The sequence below is a fragment of the Mastigoproctus giganteus genome, chromosome 8, assembly GCF_048544385.1.
Source record: "Mastigoproctus giganteus isolate SK-2022 chromosome 8, ASM4854438v1, whole genome shotgun sequence".
Lineage (NCBI taxonomy): Eukaryota > Metazoa > Arthropoda > Arachnida > Uropygi > Thelyphonidae > Mastigoproctus > Mastigoproctus giganteus.
Window position 1 is genome coordinate 113,800,100 of NC_143582.1, and position 13,690 is coordinate 113,813,789.

A 13,690-nucleotide genomic window follows, 5' to 3' on the forward strand; every position below is an offset into this window, starting at 1 on the left:
GAGAGGTACCATGAATCGAGAGTGAACGACGAGGACGCCAGACAATGAGGAGAATGTCCTACGATTTGCAGAAGGCAATCTGAGTATGAGTACTCGAGCAATAGGCCAACGATTGGGTATTTCCCAATCCACTGTATGGAGGATACTGTCAACAAACCAAATGTGTTCATAGTATCTGCAACGCATCCAATCATTGTAGCCTGCAGATTATCCACTCCAAAGGATTTCTGCTACTTGGTTTCTTCAACAGAAATGGTTCGCAAATGCTGACTTCCAGCGGAATTGCTGTTCACGCAACCTCCCGTTCAACGTCCTCTACCGCATGACGAAGGCATTTCGGACCCTGCAATGCTATGTAATTCCGATTCGTCTTTGTGCCCCCTATACCTCCTGCAAGTTTGTTGCACTGGTAGTGAATCACCCTGTATATATGATCATACTGCAACTTATATAAGATTTAGCAGTGGAAATTCATAATGATGCTCCTTGCCATCCTCCATGCTGCCTGTAGCTACTGGAAACTTAAAGTTTTATGAAAATTCTTATTCATCACACTGTGCATTTAGACACTTACAGCACAATGCCATGTCACTTTTCAAGAATATATGCAATACATAACAATAACTAAGGCTACATTTATTGTAATGTCCATACTTTAATTGTATGCATCGTAACAATTAAAGTTTTTCTCATAATTACTCGATATTGTTTAAGTAACATAATCAATCTGTATATTGCTAACTATTATACTGTACCCGCTATCTGATTGACCTAATGGGGTGGGGGAGAATGATGGGACCATCTCTGTTTCAAATTTCATTAAAAAAATAAATGGTGTTCACAAATCAGGGGATTATTGTACTAGTAAGCTTTACAACACAGATTGTACAGCTTATAACTTAACTTGACTATGATATTTGATACCCCCTTAGATAATACCATATTTGTTTGATAAGCTGGCCCAAGGACTCTCACCTGGTGAGTATGGGCTTGGAAAATCCAGGGTACTGAGCTGGTTACTATCATTCTTCACTTTTTGTTTTCTTGGTGATTCCCTACTTCTCTCTCTCTCTCTCTCTCTCTCTCTCTCTCTCTCTCTCTCTCTCTCTCAGGATAACATAGGATTTTTTTTTGGCTGGTGCAGCATAAGCCTCAGCTTTCCTTGCACCATATGGTTAATAATAATAATAATAATATGCAGTGGCCTCAAACCTATATGGTATACCAGTAAGTTAAGACACACCAGTATTATATATATATATTAGTAAAATAATAAGAGGAGTTTACCTCAATATAGTACGTAGAACACTTCCGTATGATACCCTCCAGAAATTAACGGAAAAAACGAAAAAAACCGACAACTTACCGGTACATTAGAGTAAAATATAAATAATTAAATAATCAATTTAACACAATTCAAATTAATTTAAAACAATTAAAAATATCTAACGAAAATATTAAAAACGATTTTACTTCCTGAAGCTGACAACGCTTTTCGACCTTATGTCATGATCACAGGAATGAAAATTACCGAATTGGGTTAAACCTGATACTTAAATAGAGATTATTTGTCCTCGCGCATGCGCGTAAAGGTCCACGCATCGGAGATCAAATATGGCCGCCGAACATTAACAGAATTCTCGTGTAATTTAATTTCAACGGTTTCTGCAATTAATAGTCGCGTATAATTACGTTGAACGTTAAGTATTTTGGCCTCGTTAAATAAAAAAGTATGTTTTTCGTTAATGGCATGAAAGGCTAATTCTGACGCTGCTGAATGAGAAGCACAAACCGAGGCTTCATGTTGATTTACACGAATATTAAGAGAAAATCGGGTTGAACCTTGGTAAGACGAGTCGCAATCACCGCAAGAAATGTTGTATACCAGATCATTAATTTGTGTTGCGAACGTTGAAAGAACCGAGTGATTGTTCAGTATAGTGAGTAACTTCCGTATTGGCCTAGCTACAATTTTAAATTCAGTATCTTTAAAGAATCTGTTAAGCTGTTTGTGCCACTGTTCAACATATGGGACAGAAATAAAGTATTTTTTGATATTACTATTGTTGATTGGTGTAGTATTTTGTATCCTATCCTTAGCTTGTACCCTAATTCGGTTTATTGTGGTAATGGAATAACCCCTGTTTAAGAATCTGCTAGTTAATATTTGTATTTCTGAGTCCAAAGCAGATTCCGTCGTTGAATATTTATAGGCATTAAGAAATTGATTAAAGATAATCGATCTTTTGTAGGTGAATGGGTGATAGCTATTATAATGTAGAAGCATACCGGTGTTTGTAGGTTTACGATAGATGCTAAATTGTATTTTATTCGAGTCCTGGGTAAGCGTGAAATTTAGAAAGTTCAATGACTTTGTATCCGTATCCTCCCTTTCTAATGTAAATTTGAGTCTAGAATGAATATTATTAAACGAATGTAAAATGTCTTGGATAGTACTCCTATCGATAATAACTAGAACATCGTCTAAATACCTCCCATAGTATGTGATACAGGGTCGAAAAGGTGTCAAATGTATCTGCTCAATCGTTGAGAGATAGATCTCTGACATTAAGCCACTCAGGCTCAAACCCATTGGTAATCCAAAAATTTGTTTGTACACCTTGTCTCGAAAGGTGATGTAGTTAGCCTCAACTAACAGTTTAATTAAGTGAAAAATTTCCTTAATAGGTAGCTTCGTATAATTAATCGGTGTCGAGTTTTTATTTAACATATCCCAAATAATATCTAATGTGTATTCGACATTTACATTCGTATATAATGAGGTAACATCTAGTGAGAATAAATTGTCATTGTCGCCAAGTCTACAGTCTTTAAGCTTATTAAATAATGTATCGTAGTTCTTAATCCCAAATTGTATTCTGTCTAAAGGGTTTTATAATGTCATATACATGTGTGGCTAAGGATGAAAATGCCAAGTTCCTGTAGGAAACAATAGGTCGAATAGGAAACCCAGTCTTGTGTAATTTTACCTGACCGAAAAGTGCAGGAATATTGTATATTCTGGACTTCAATTCCTTTAACTGAACCATAGTCGTTTTTTCGATACGTGGTTAACATTTTATTGTATTGATTGACCAAATTGGTAAACAGTGGCGGGTCTACTTCACGATAAGTGGAGATATCTGACACAACTGAATCTAACTTATTAATATAATCATGTTTATCTAGTATTACCACTGTATCTCCTTTATCTGCCCTCTGTATAATAATGTCCTTATTTCCCCGAAGTTCTCGTAAAGCTGAACTGTCATGCGTATTCAATTTAGGAAGTTGCGTTTCTTTTATGTTATTCACTACTTGGTTAACTTGTTGAATAAATACATCTTTTTGTGGAACATTACGAAGTCCAAATTCAATATCAATTACGCATTGTTTTTTAGGCAGTTTTCGAGGTGTTAAATTATAATTTAATCCATTAAAATAGCTCTACATCCTTCTTGAAATGAGGCCTCCAGACCTGTATACAGTATTCAAGGTGTGGCCTGACCATTGTCTTATACAAGGGGATAATCACCTCCTTATCCCTGCTAGAAAAATTCCTGTATATCATTGACAAGACACTATGAGCTACTCTTGCAGACTGTCTGCACTGCTCAGAAAACTTCATACCCGCATGCTGTTGTTGGTATTTGGTTTTTAGGAATACAGTAAACCCCCGCTATTCGCGGGGGTTACGAAAACGCGAATACTGAGTTATGGCTCCCATAGTAATAAAGGGGTTCCGTTCCAAAGTATGAAATATATAAGAAAAACTAGTCTAAAATTTTGTCTATGTATGTATTATATGTACCTTCATAATATGACTATGTACATAGGCAGTACATAGCGAAATGCAAGCATAAAGCATTGAAATGAAAATAAGAAACAATTTAATATTAAATATAATATTTACTAGAAATTTCAAACAAGTCTTTCAAACCAGCGTCTTTGCTAGCTAAAAAACTTATCCCGCCAGTTCTATCACCAGTTTCGCTAAAGTGTTGATAAAGGTGTTTTGCCTTTTCATGAATGATGAGTGAACTTAAGGGAATTTTATTTTGAGTTCGGTCTTCTATCCACAGATTTAAGGCATTTTCCATTTTTTTAAATTTAACATCACGAGTTACAGAGCAAATTTTTGAAGCAATTATCGGTTTCACGGACACTATGGCAGATTTTTTCTTCCGATTTCTTGATTAATCGTATCGTTGACTCATTGATTTTATAATGTTTTGCCACTGACAAGACACTTGCACCATTAGAAATTGTCTAATAACTGAATTTTACTCACTAATGTCATCACCTTCTTTGATCTTTTCACAATTACCGTGTTATTCGTAGCCATATTTTTGTAGGGGTTAGAAAAGAATTTGTACACAATAAAGTCACTTTCTCCCATTAACACACTCGAAAAAGTTTGTTTACACTAACACACTGCAAAATGGTCGATTTTTCACTTTTGTAAGCACATCAATTAAAAGCAAACGACGAAACTTCCACGACAAGCGCATAACACATACTGAACAAGGATTAGCGAGAAACATCCACGCTCGCGATTTTGTCACCCCTCTCCCTCCACCTACTGAGCGTGGTTTGACCGGGAAAGATGATTTAGCCACGCCCATGTTTTTTTATGGCAGAAAATGTTCACGGCGATTTAAAATTCACATTCTTTTAAGTTTCATTTTATATTAAATCAGCGACCGTGAATACGAGAAACAGTGAATATAGATACCGCGAATAGCGGGGGTTTACTGTATTACCAACTAAGGCCATATTGCTCCGGGGATATACAGTGGTCATTTCCTGACCTTTCTGCATCCTCCATATTTGGTAGTCACGGGCTCGAACCCCAGTCTAATCAAGAAGCGTGTGCTACGCACTACAGCTCCTGCCCACCTGGCTATGGAGGCGCCTATCTGCCTGCACAATTACCCCCATGTCCTTTTCGTCCTCTACCACTGTCAGTGTGTACCACAGAGTTGATATATCACTCTGAGATTACTGCTTCCTGTATGTAGTACTTTACATTTGTCAATGTTAAATTTCATTTGCCACCTCTCAGCCCATCTGTTTAACTTTTCTAGATCCTGCTGCAGCAGCGTAATGTCATTAGTGTCCTTAACAACCCTGCCAACCCAGATATGCTGCCTGGCCAGCTCAGCATTAAATTTATTTAGGCTATCAACTTCCACAACAAAAGATGGAAGTCTGCTCTACTTCTGTGTCACCTCAGATTCTTAATCTCAGCAAGAGGAAGAATCCCACCAGCATTCATCTTGCTCAACCCATTCAAGGCTTTATACACCTCAATCAGATCACCTTGCAAGTGCCTACTCACCAGGTGTACTTTAGAACTTAAGCCTTTCTTGGTAAGAGCAACCCGTTGTTCCCCACACCAATCTTGTTGCCCTTCTTTGCACTGATTCTTGCAACTCTACATCTATCCTAAAATGAGGGCTCCAGACCTGTACACAGTACTCCATGTGTGGCCTAACCACTGCCTTGTATAACGGGATAATCACCTCCCTGACCCTGCTAGCAAAATTCCTACACATCATTGACAAGACTCCATGACCTGCCGTGGCACCCCTCTGCACTGCTCAGCAAACTTCATATTTAACTGCACAATTATCCCCAGGTATTTTTCACTTTCCACTTACCTGAGTGTAGTACCACATAGTTGGTACATTTCTCTTCGGTTATTGCTACCGATATGCAGCAGTACTTTGCATTTGTCAATGTTAACTTCAGTTGCCACTTTTCAGCCCATTCGCCCAACTTAGCTAGATCCAGTTGGAGTAGCATACTGTCCTTACTGTCGTTCACAACCTTGCCAACATTTGTATCATCTGCAAACTCGGATATTAAAGAAAGACTATTGTACAAATTGGAGCAGAATGGTATTAAGGGTAAGTTGCTACAATGGATAAAAGGATGGTTAAGTGCGAGAAGACAGAGGGTGGTAATCAATGGGTGCTGCTCTTCTTGGACTAATGTTATTAGTGGAGTCCCACAGGGTTCGGTGTTAGGTCCTCTGTTGTTTTGTATATTTATCAATGATATTGATGAAGGTATATCAGGCTTAATGTCGAAGTTTGCAGATGATACAAAGGTTGGCAGGGTTGTTAATGACAGTAATGGCAGTGTGCTACTGCAACAGGATCTAGATAATTTGGGCAGATGGGCTAAGAAGTGGCAACTGAAGTTTAACCTTGACAAATGCAAAGTACTGCATATGGGTAGAAGTAACCCCAGAGAAACGTACCAACTGTGTGGTACTACACTTAAGGTGGTAGAAAATGAAAAAGACCTGGGAGTAATTGTGCAGGCAGATATGAAGTTCTCTGAGCAATGCAGACAGGCTGCCAGGGCAGGTCACGGGGTTTTGTCAATGATATATAGGAATTTTGCTAGCAGGGAAAAGGAGGTGATTATCCCTCTGTATAAGGCAATGGTCAGGATACGCCTTGAGTACTGCGTACAGGTCTGGAGGCTTCATTTTAGGAAGGATGTAGATTTACTTGAGCGTGTACAGAGAAGGGCAACAAGATTGGTGAGGGGAATGAAGGGATCCTCTTACCAAGAGAGGCTTAAGTTCTGCAAATTGCAGTGGCTGGAGACTAGGCACCTGCGCGGTGATCTCATTGAGGTATATAAGGCCTTGAATGGTTTGAGCACGCTGAATTCTGATGGGATCCTTCCACTTGTTCAGGTTACGAACCTAAGGGGGCATAAATTCAAATTAAGAAAAGACAGATGTAGAATAGATGTGCGGAAATTTGCCTTTAGCCAGCGGGTGGTTAATTGCTGGAACAAACTTCCATCTGTCGTTGTGGAAGTTGATAGGTTGAATAAATTTAAGGAGGAACTGGACAGGCATTTGGAGGGAATGGTGTGATTTTTTTTTTTTTTTTTTTGGCTGATGCTGCATAAGCTCATACATTTGCTTTCTTGCATCACATGCCACTACTACTACTACTATTAAACCTGATATACCTTGATCAATATCAGTGATAAATATACAAAACAACAATGAGCCCAACGCCGAACACTAGGGAACTCAATAATAACATTTGTCCATGAAGAGCAGTGTCCTTAATTACCACTCTGTCGTGCCCCACTCAACCATTCCTTTAACCATTGTAGCAACTTACCGTTAATGCTATACCTCTCCAATTTGTACAGCAGTCTTCCACGTGCAACAGTATCAAAAGCTTTCCTGAAATCTAAGTATATGATATCAAAATTATTTTTGGCATTCAGTTCCTTTTTACCACATCATAGTTATGTTATTTGGTTTTTAGGAGCATTAGCAAATAAGGCCATATTGCTCTGGGATATGCGGTGGTCATTCCCTGACCTTTCTGCATTCTCAGTATTTGGTGGTGACAGGCTCGAACCCCGGTCTAATCAAGAAGCATGTGCTACGCACTGCTGCTCCTTCCCACCTGGCTACGGAGGCGCCCCCACCTCATAGTATCCAATCAAATTGGTCAGACAAGACCTCCCTTTAACAAACATATGCTGTGTCGTAACTATTACTGCAGACTTGTCTATATGATCCTGCAATGCTTTATTAACCAGTGATTCCATTATTTTCCCCAGAACACAAATTAAACTAACAGTTCAATAGTGACTTGTGCCACTTTTTTAACCCAATTTCTGAATTGGTGATACATTTGCACACCTCCAGTTCATGGGGCCCTCTCCTGAGTCCAAGGAAGCTCTCATAATTACGGCTAAGGGTTTGCTAACTTCTGTTGCTGCTTCCTTCAATATAACTGGATAGATCCCATCCACCCCATGTGCCTTTCTTATGTTTATCATCAACAATTTCTCCTCGGGTTTTCTCTAAGTTATTACTAAATCATCGAGCTCACTGCCAGAATTTAATTCACCTCTGGCATTCCAATCTCCCTCAATAACACTCCTTATGTGTGAATGTAGATGCAAAATACTCATTCAGTTTATTAGCTACCTGAGCAGAATTATCAACAGTTGAACTGTCAATATCCAGTGGATCAATCTGATTCATCCCGTTCCTTCTAGAGTTTACATAGGTAAAGAAAATTTAAAATTTTTTCTGTTTATACTCCAACACGACAACCAAGTCAGTAGAGTTTACAATAAATCGTCAAGTAGTCACGGGATTGAACCCCGGCCCACTCAAGGAACGCGTGCTATGCACTCTCGCTCCTGACCACTGAGCAATGAATTTAAGGCCTTAAGAACTTGGCACCTCCGTAGCTAGGTGAGCAGGAGCAGCAGTGCGTAGCACACGCTTCTTGATTAGACTGGGGTTCGAGCCCATCACAACCAAATATGGAGGATGCGGAAAGGTCAGGTAATGACCACCGCATATCCCCGGAGCAATATGGCCTTAGTTGCTAATGATCCTAAAAACCAAATAACAACAATAACCTTAAGAACTCTTTGCTGTTTTTGTTTGCATCCTTTGCCAAAGATTTCTCATAATCTGCCTTTGCCTGCCTAATCTCCTTTGTGACTTTGTTACAGACCAGCTTATATCTATCATCTCATGCATTTTTCTTCTCTGCCACATGTCTCATTAGTTCATCTGACATTCATTTAGGCCTAAACGTTGAACAATATTTCTTAGTTGGTATGTAAAGCCTAGTAGCTTACAAGATAAATTCTTTGAATGCTTCCCATTTTGAATTTGCTGTTGGTAACTCATCAGTTGGTCCCACAATATAGAATATAAATACTGTCTCAGACCACCGTAGTCGTCTTTACGAAAGCAAGAACCCTTCCCTTTACCACTGATGGTAGTTACTTCTTTGAGTAAATCCCACTTCAGCACACTGTGATCGCTGCCACCTAGTGGTTCCTTTATCTGCAGATTCTTAATGCATGAAGAATCACTACTGGTAATCAGATCAAGAGTATTACTCACTCTAGTTGCCTCCCGAACATGCTGATGTAGAAAACAATCATCCAATAAATCCACAAAAGCCTTCCTAGTATGTGAGTGACCAACCCACAAATTCCAGTCAATATCTGGGAAATTAAAATCCCCCATTATAAGACTCTCTGATTTACTGGCCCACTCTATTTCCCTGTACCTCTAATATTATACTTATTAGAGTCATTAGGCCTATAATACACTCCTACTCTCAATTTTGATCTCCCAATGCTTATGTCACACCAAACTGACTCGACACTGCACGGTCCAGCGATGTCGACTGGTTTCACTTCCTTGGGTTTTGTGTTTCTTACCTAATCGCATAACCCCTCCGCCCTTCCTACCTTTCCTGTACACATTGTACTCCCCAAATTCCAGTTCTGCATTCCTTATATCTGTGTGACACCATGTCTCTGATATCCCAACAATATCTGCCTTTGATGCTTTGAGCAATACCTCAAATTCATCAAATTTATTTACCAAACTCCTAGCATTGGTGTATACGCAAGTATACATGCACCTGTTCATATCCTTAGCTACCCTAACACAACCCATGTGTTTACTTGTACTGCAATGACTCTCAGCAGTCTCTGAAATACCTTGCATCTTGTTTTCCAGGCTGCTTGCTGCTCATTCCAATAGAAGTAGTGCAAGAATCACTTTCACCTCTGCTAGTGGCTACTGTTAATCTATTAGTCCCTGTATACCCCCAAGCTAGCAGTTTTCCGACCCATCTAACACTTCCTCGATAGCATCAGCAGGCAGGTTCTTTTCCAGGCTCTTATCAGGCAGGCTCTGTATGCTCTCTTGAGGTTATAAATAATGCCTTGATCCAATGGTTGCATTAAATTGGTGGTATTGTTGGTAAAAACAACAGCAGTATATTTGTCAAGTTAAGTGTCTCAGCAGAATGTGCTGTACAACGATATAGAAAAGCCTTCAAAAGCCTTCTTCTGTCCACTTTTGATAATCAAGACTGAAAACTTTTTACTGTAAGCCTTCTATTAGCCTTATAAGCACTTCTATTGGCCTTATAATCATAGGGAAGTTGGTTAACAGTTTTAAAACATCTTGGGTTGGAAAACTTACCAATCACAAGTGGGCATAGTTTTGTACTGCCATCTGAATTTCAGCATAACAGAACAGTGAGTCTTTGTTTACTAAATTTTCCACCATGACAAAACTCTCCTTGAACAGCAAATGTTTTTTTTGGCAGCAAATTATAAAATAAACCTGTCTCGTCAAGATTAAAAATATCCTTCGCCTCATATTTTTGAAGAATGGACCATACAGAACACAACCAATCTGTAGCGTTTTCTTTGTCGACTTATCCTGACTCACAGCAAACATTTTGCGAAACGAAGTTATTCTCATCTTTAAATCTTTGGAGCCAGACACTGCTGCATTTGAAGTCACCAATTCCATGTTCTAATTCCAATTATATAATTTGCCTTTTCTTACAAAATTGGACCTGATATTAGCAAATTAAATGCATGCATTTGTTGGTACCACTAGAAAAGTTTGGTTTCAAGGTCCTTGTCTTTTGCAAAAAGAATTCATTTCCTGGTTTTCATCGCTGCTCCAGCATGCACTTCTTCAAGTCTTTTTTAGTTTTTCAGTATTGTAGATAAAGTAGGTAAAGGGATGTTGTATTCCTTTGCAATGTCCGCTTTACTTCTTTCCATTCTATCAGCCTATTGTATAATTTTTTTTTTTTAAATTTCCAAGCTTAATTCCATCCATTAAGCTCAGAAATTAAAAAAAATAATTAAAAAACCGTTTGTCGCCATTACACTGCTAGATACGATTTAATGTATACAAATATTAAATTAATTTAAAGACAAGTTTCAAAAAATACATCAGCTCAGATAAAATGATACAAAAAACAGATTGCTGTATACAGTAGTAAAGACTCTTTGAAATGGGGTAACAATTGCAACTGACCTTATTCCTGTGGAGAGTGAGGTAGTCATCATCATCAGCCATTTTCAATCCACTGCAGGATGAAGGCCTCTCCAGCAACTTTCCAGTTCCTTCTGTTTTGAGCACTGGCATCCATTTACTACTCAAAAAATCATGAATTTCATCTATCCATCTCCGCCTTTGTCTTCCAGGTTTTCTTCTAGCTCCTCTTGGGTACCATTCTGTTATTTTCTTAGTCCATCTGTCATCATGTCTTCGAGCTATGTGTCCTGCCCAAGACCATTTTAGTTCTTTAGTTTTGATAAGAATGTCCTTTACTTGAGTTTGCTGCCTAATCCATGTGTTTCTCTTCTTATCTAACAGTCTGATTCCCAATATAATTCGTTCCATTCTTCGCTGTGTAGTTCTTAGCTTCTCTTCCATTCTTTTGGTAAGTGCCCAAGTTTCACTTCCATAAGTCATGGTGGGGAGTATACATTGATTCATTATTTTACGTTTCAGACAAACTGGGATATTGCTCTTCAGTATGTGACTATATTTCCTGAATGCTATCCATCCAAAATTTATTCTTCTCTTGACTTCCAGCCATTTATCATCATTACAGCTAATAACTTGTCCCAGATAAGTATATGACTCCACCTTTTCAATTACTGCTCCTTCAATCATTATTTCCCTTTCCGTGGCATACTTGTTCATCATTACTTTTGTTTTAGCCATATTCATCTTTAGTCCAAAATCCTTACTAACTGTGCATAACTGATTAAGATTTTCCTCTAATTCTTTGGGATCGTGGCTTATGACCACAATGTCATCTGCAAATCGTAAATGGTTTAGGTACTCTCCGTTCACACTGACTCCTTTCTGCGACCAGTCTAATCTTCTGAAAGCTTCCTCAAGGGCAGCAGTAAACAGCTTCGGAGATATTGTGTCTCCTTGTCGAACTCCTTTCTCGATTTTAAATTTGCTACTGTCTTTGTCTAGTCTAATAAAGGATGTAGCACTCTCATATATTTTCTTGAATATCATAATATATGGAGTATCTATGCCTTGTCTTTCCAGTGCCCGAAACATTGCCTTATGCTGTATGGAGTCAAATGCCTTTTCATAATCCACAAATGCCAGGCATAATGGTGTTTTATATTCATTTGCTTTCTCCATTAGCTGTGATATTACGTGAAGGTGATCCATAGTTGAGAATCCTGTCCTAAAGCCAGCTTGCTCTTTCGGTTGATTCTCATCAAGTATTCTTTCTAATCTGTTAGTAATGACCCTTGTGAACAACTTGTAGATATGGGATAACAAGCTAATTGGTCTATAATTTCCAATTTCTGATTTATCTCCTTTCTTATGCAGCAAAACTATGATTGCATTATTCCACTGCTTAGGCATCGCACCTTTTCTAATGCACTTTGTGAAGAGCCTTGCCAGTTTTTGTGTTATGTCTGCACTTTTTGCTTGATGTTTGCAGAGCAATCGGATACGGGACATGATACTGCCAAGGGGGATGTCTTTGTGTGTGCGCAATGCAAGGAGTGCATCGATTTCAGGCAACAACTCAGCGTTCTTGTGGGCCTATATGAGAGCTTGAAGGACAGGGTGGATGCCCTCGAAGAAACTAAATTTAGGGGCCCATCAAGCTCTCAGCTGCCCACATCAACGCCAGAGCTTGCACTTGGGCATCGCGTGACACAGAGACAACCCCCAAGGCAGAATGCGCTGGTCCCGAAGGAACTAGTAGTTGTTGGTGACTCTATTGTCAGGGAAACGGGGAACATGCTTTGTAAAAAAGATAGGTGGAACAGGACCAGGGTATGTCTGCCAGGGGCAAAGGTTGATGACGTTGTAGAGCGAATATCATCTTTTAAGGGCACAAAAGGTGATATAGTTGTACACGTTGGCACTAACGATATTAATAGTAGGAGACCGGCAGAATTACTTAACAAGTACAGGTCACTGTTGAACAAAAGCCGAGAATTAGGGTTGAATTTGAAAGTGTCTGCAATTCTGCCCAGACACGATAGGAGGGAGTATCTGATGAGAGCCTTGTCGATCAATTTGGCCCTGGAAAGATTGTGCAAGGCTCAAGGGGTAAAATTTTTTTCAGCCTGGACTGTACTTGTTAACAGGAGAGATTGCTTCTACAGGGATGGGATACACTTAAATAGAAAGGGTGCAAGAATATTTGCTGATGCTATCGAGGCAGTGTTAGGTGGGTCGGAAAACTGCTAGCTAAGAATAGAAACAGGTGCAGGTATACTTGCGTGTACACCAATGCTAGGAGTTTAGTAAATAAATTTGATGAATTTGAGGTATTGCTCAAAACATCAAAGGCAGATATTGTTGGGATATCAGAGACGTGGTGTCACACAGATATAAGGGATGCAGAACTGCAATTTGGGGAGTAAAACGTCTACAGAAAGGATAGACAGGATAGGAAGGGGGAAGGGGTTATGCTATTAGTTAAGAAACACATAAAAACCAAGGAAGTGAAGCCAGTCGACATCGCTGGACAGTGCAGTGTTGAGTCAGTTTGGTGTGACATAAGCATTGGGAGATCAAAATTGAGAGTAGGAGTGTGCTATAGGCCTAATGACTCTGATGAGTATAATAAGGAACTGTACAGGGAAATAGAGTGGGCCAGTAAATCAGAGAGTCTTATAATGGGAGATTTTAATTTCCCAGATATTGACTGGAATTTGGGGGCTGGTTACTCACACACTAGCAGGGCTTTTGTGGATTTATTGGATGATTGTTTTCTACATCAGCATGTTCGGGAGGCAACTAGAGGGAGTAGTACTCTTGATTTGATTATCAGCAGTGATTCTTCATGCATTAAGA

The 13,690-nt window shown here is 39.1% G+C and overlaps 1 protein-coding gene across 1 annotated transcript in view; it reads right to left on the reverse strand.

Moving 5' to 3' along the window:
- Positions 1–13,690, reverse strand: part of Epg5 (ectopic P-granules autophagy protein 5) — a 1,526,775-nt gene that overhangs the window by 346,137 nt on the left and 1,166,948 nt on the right. The gene's annotated exons all lie outside the window — the stretch shown is intronic.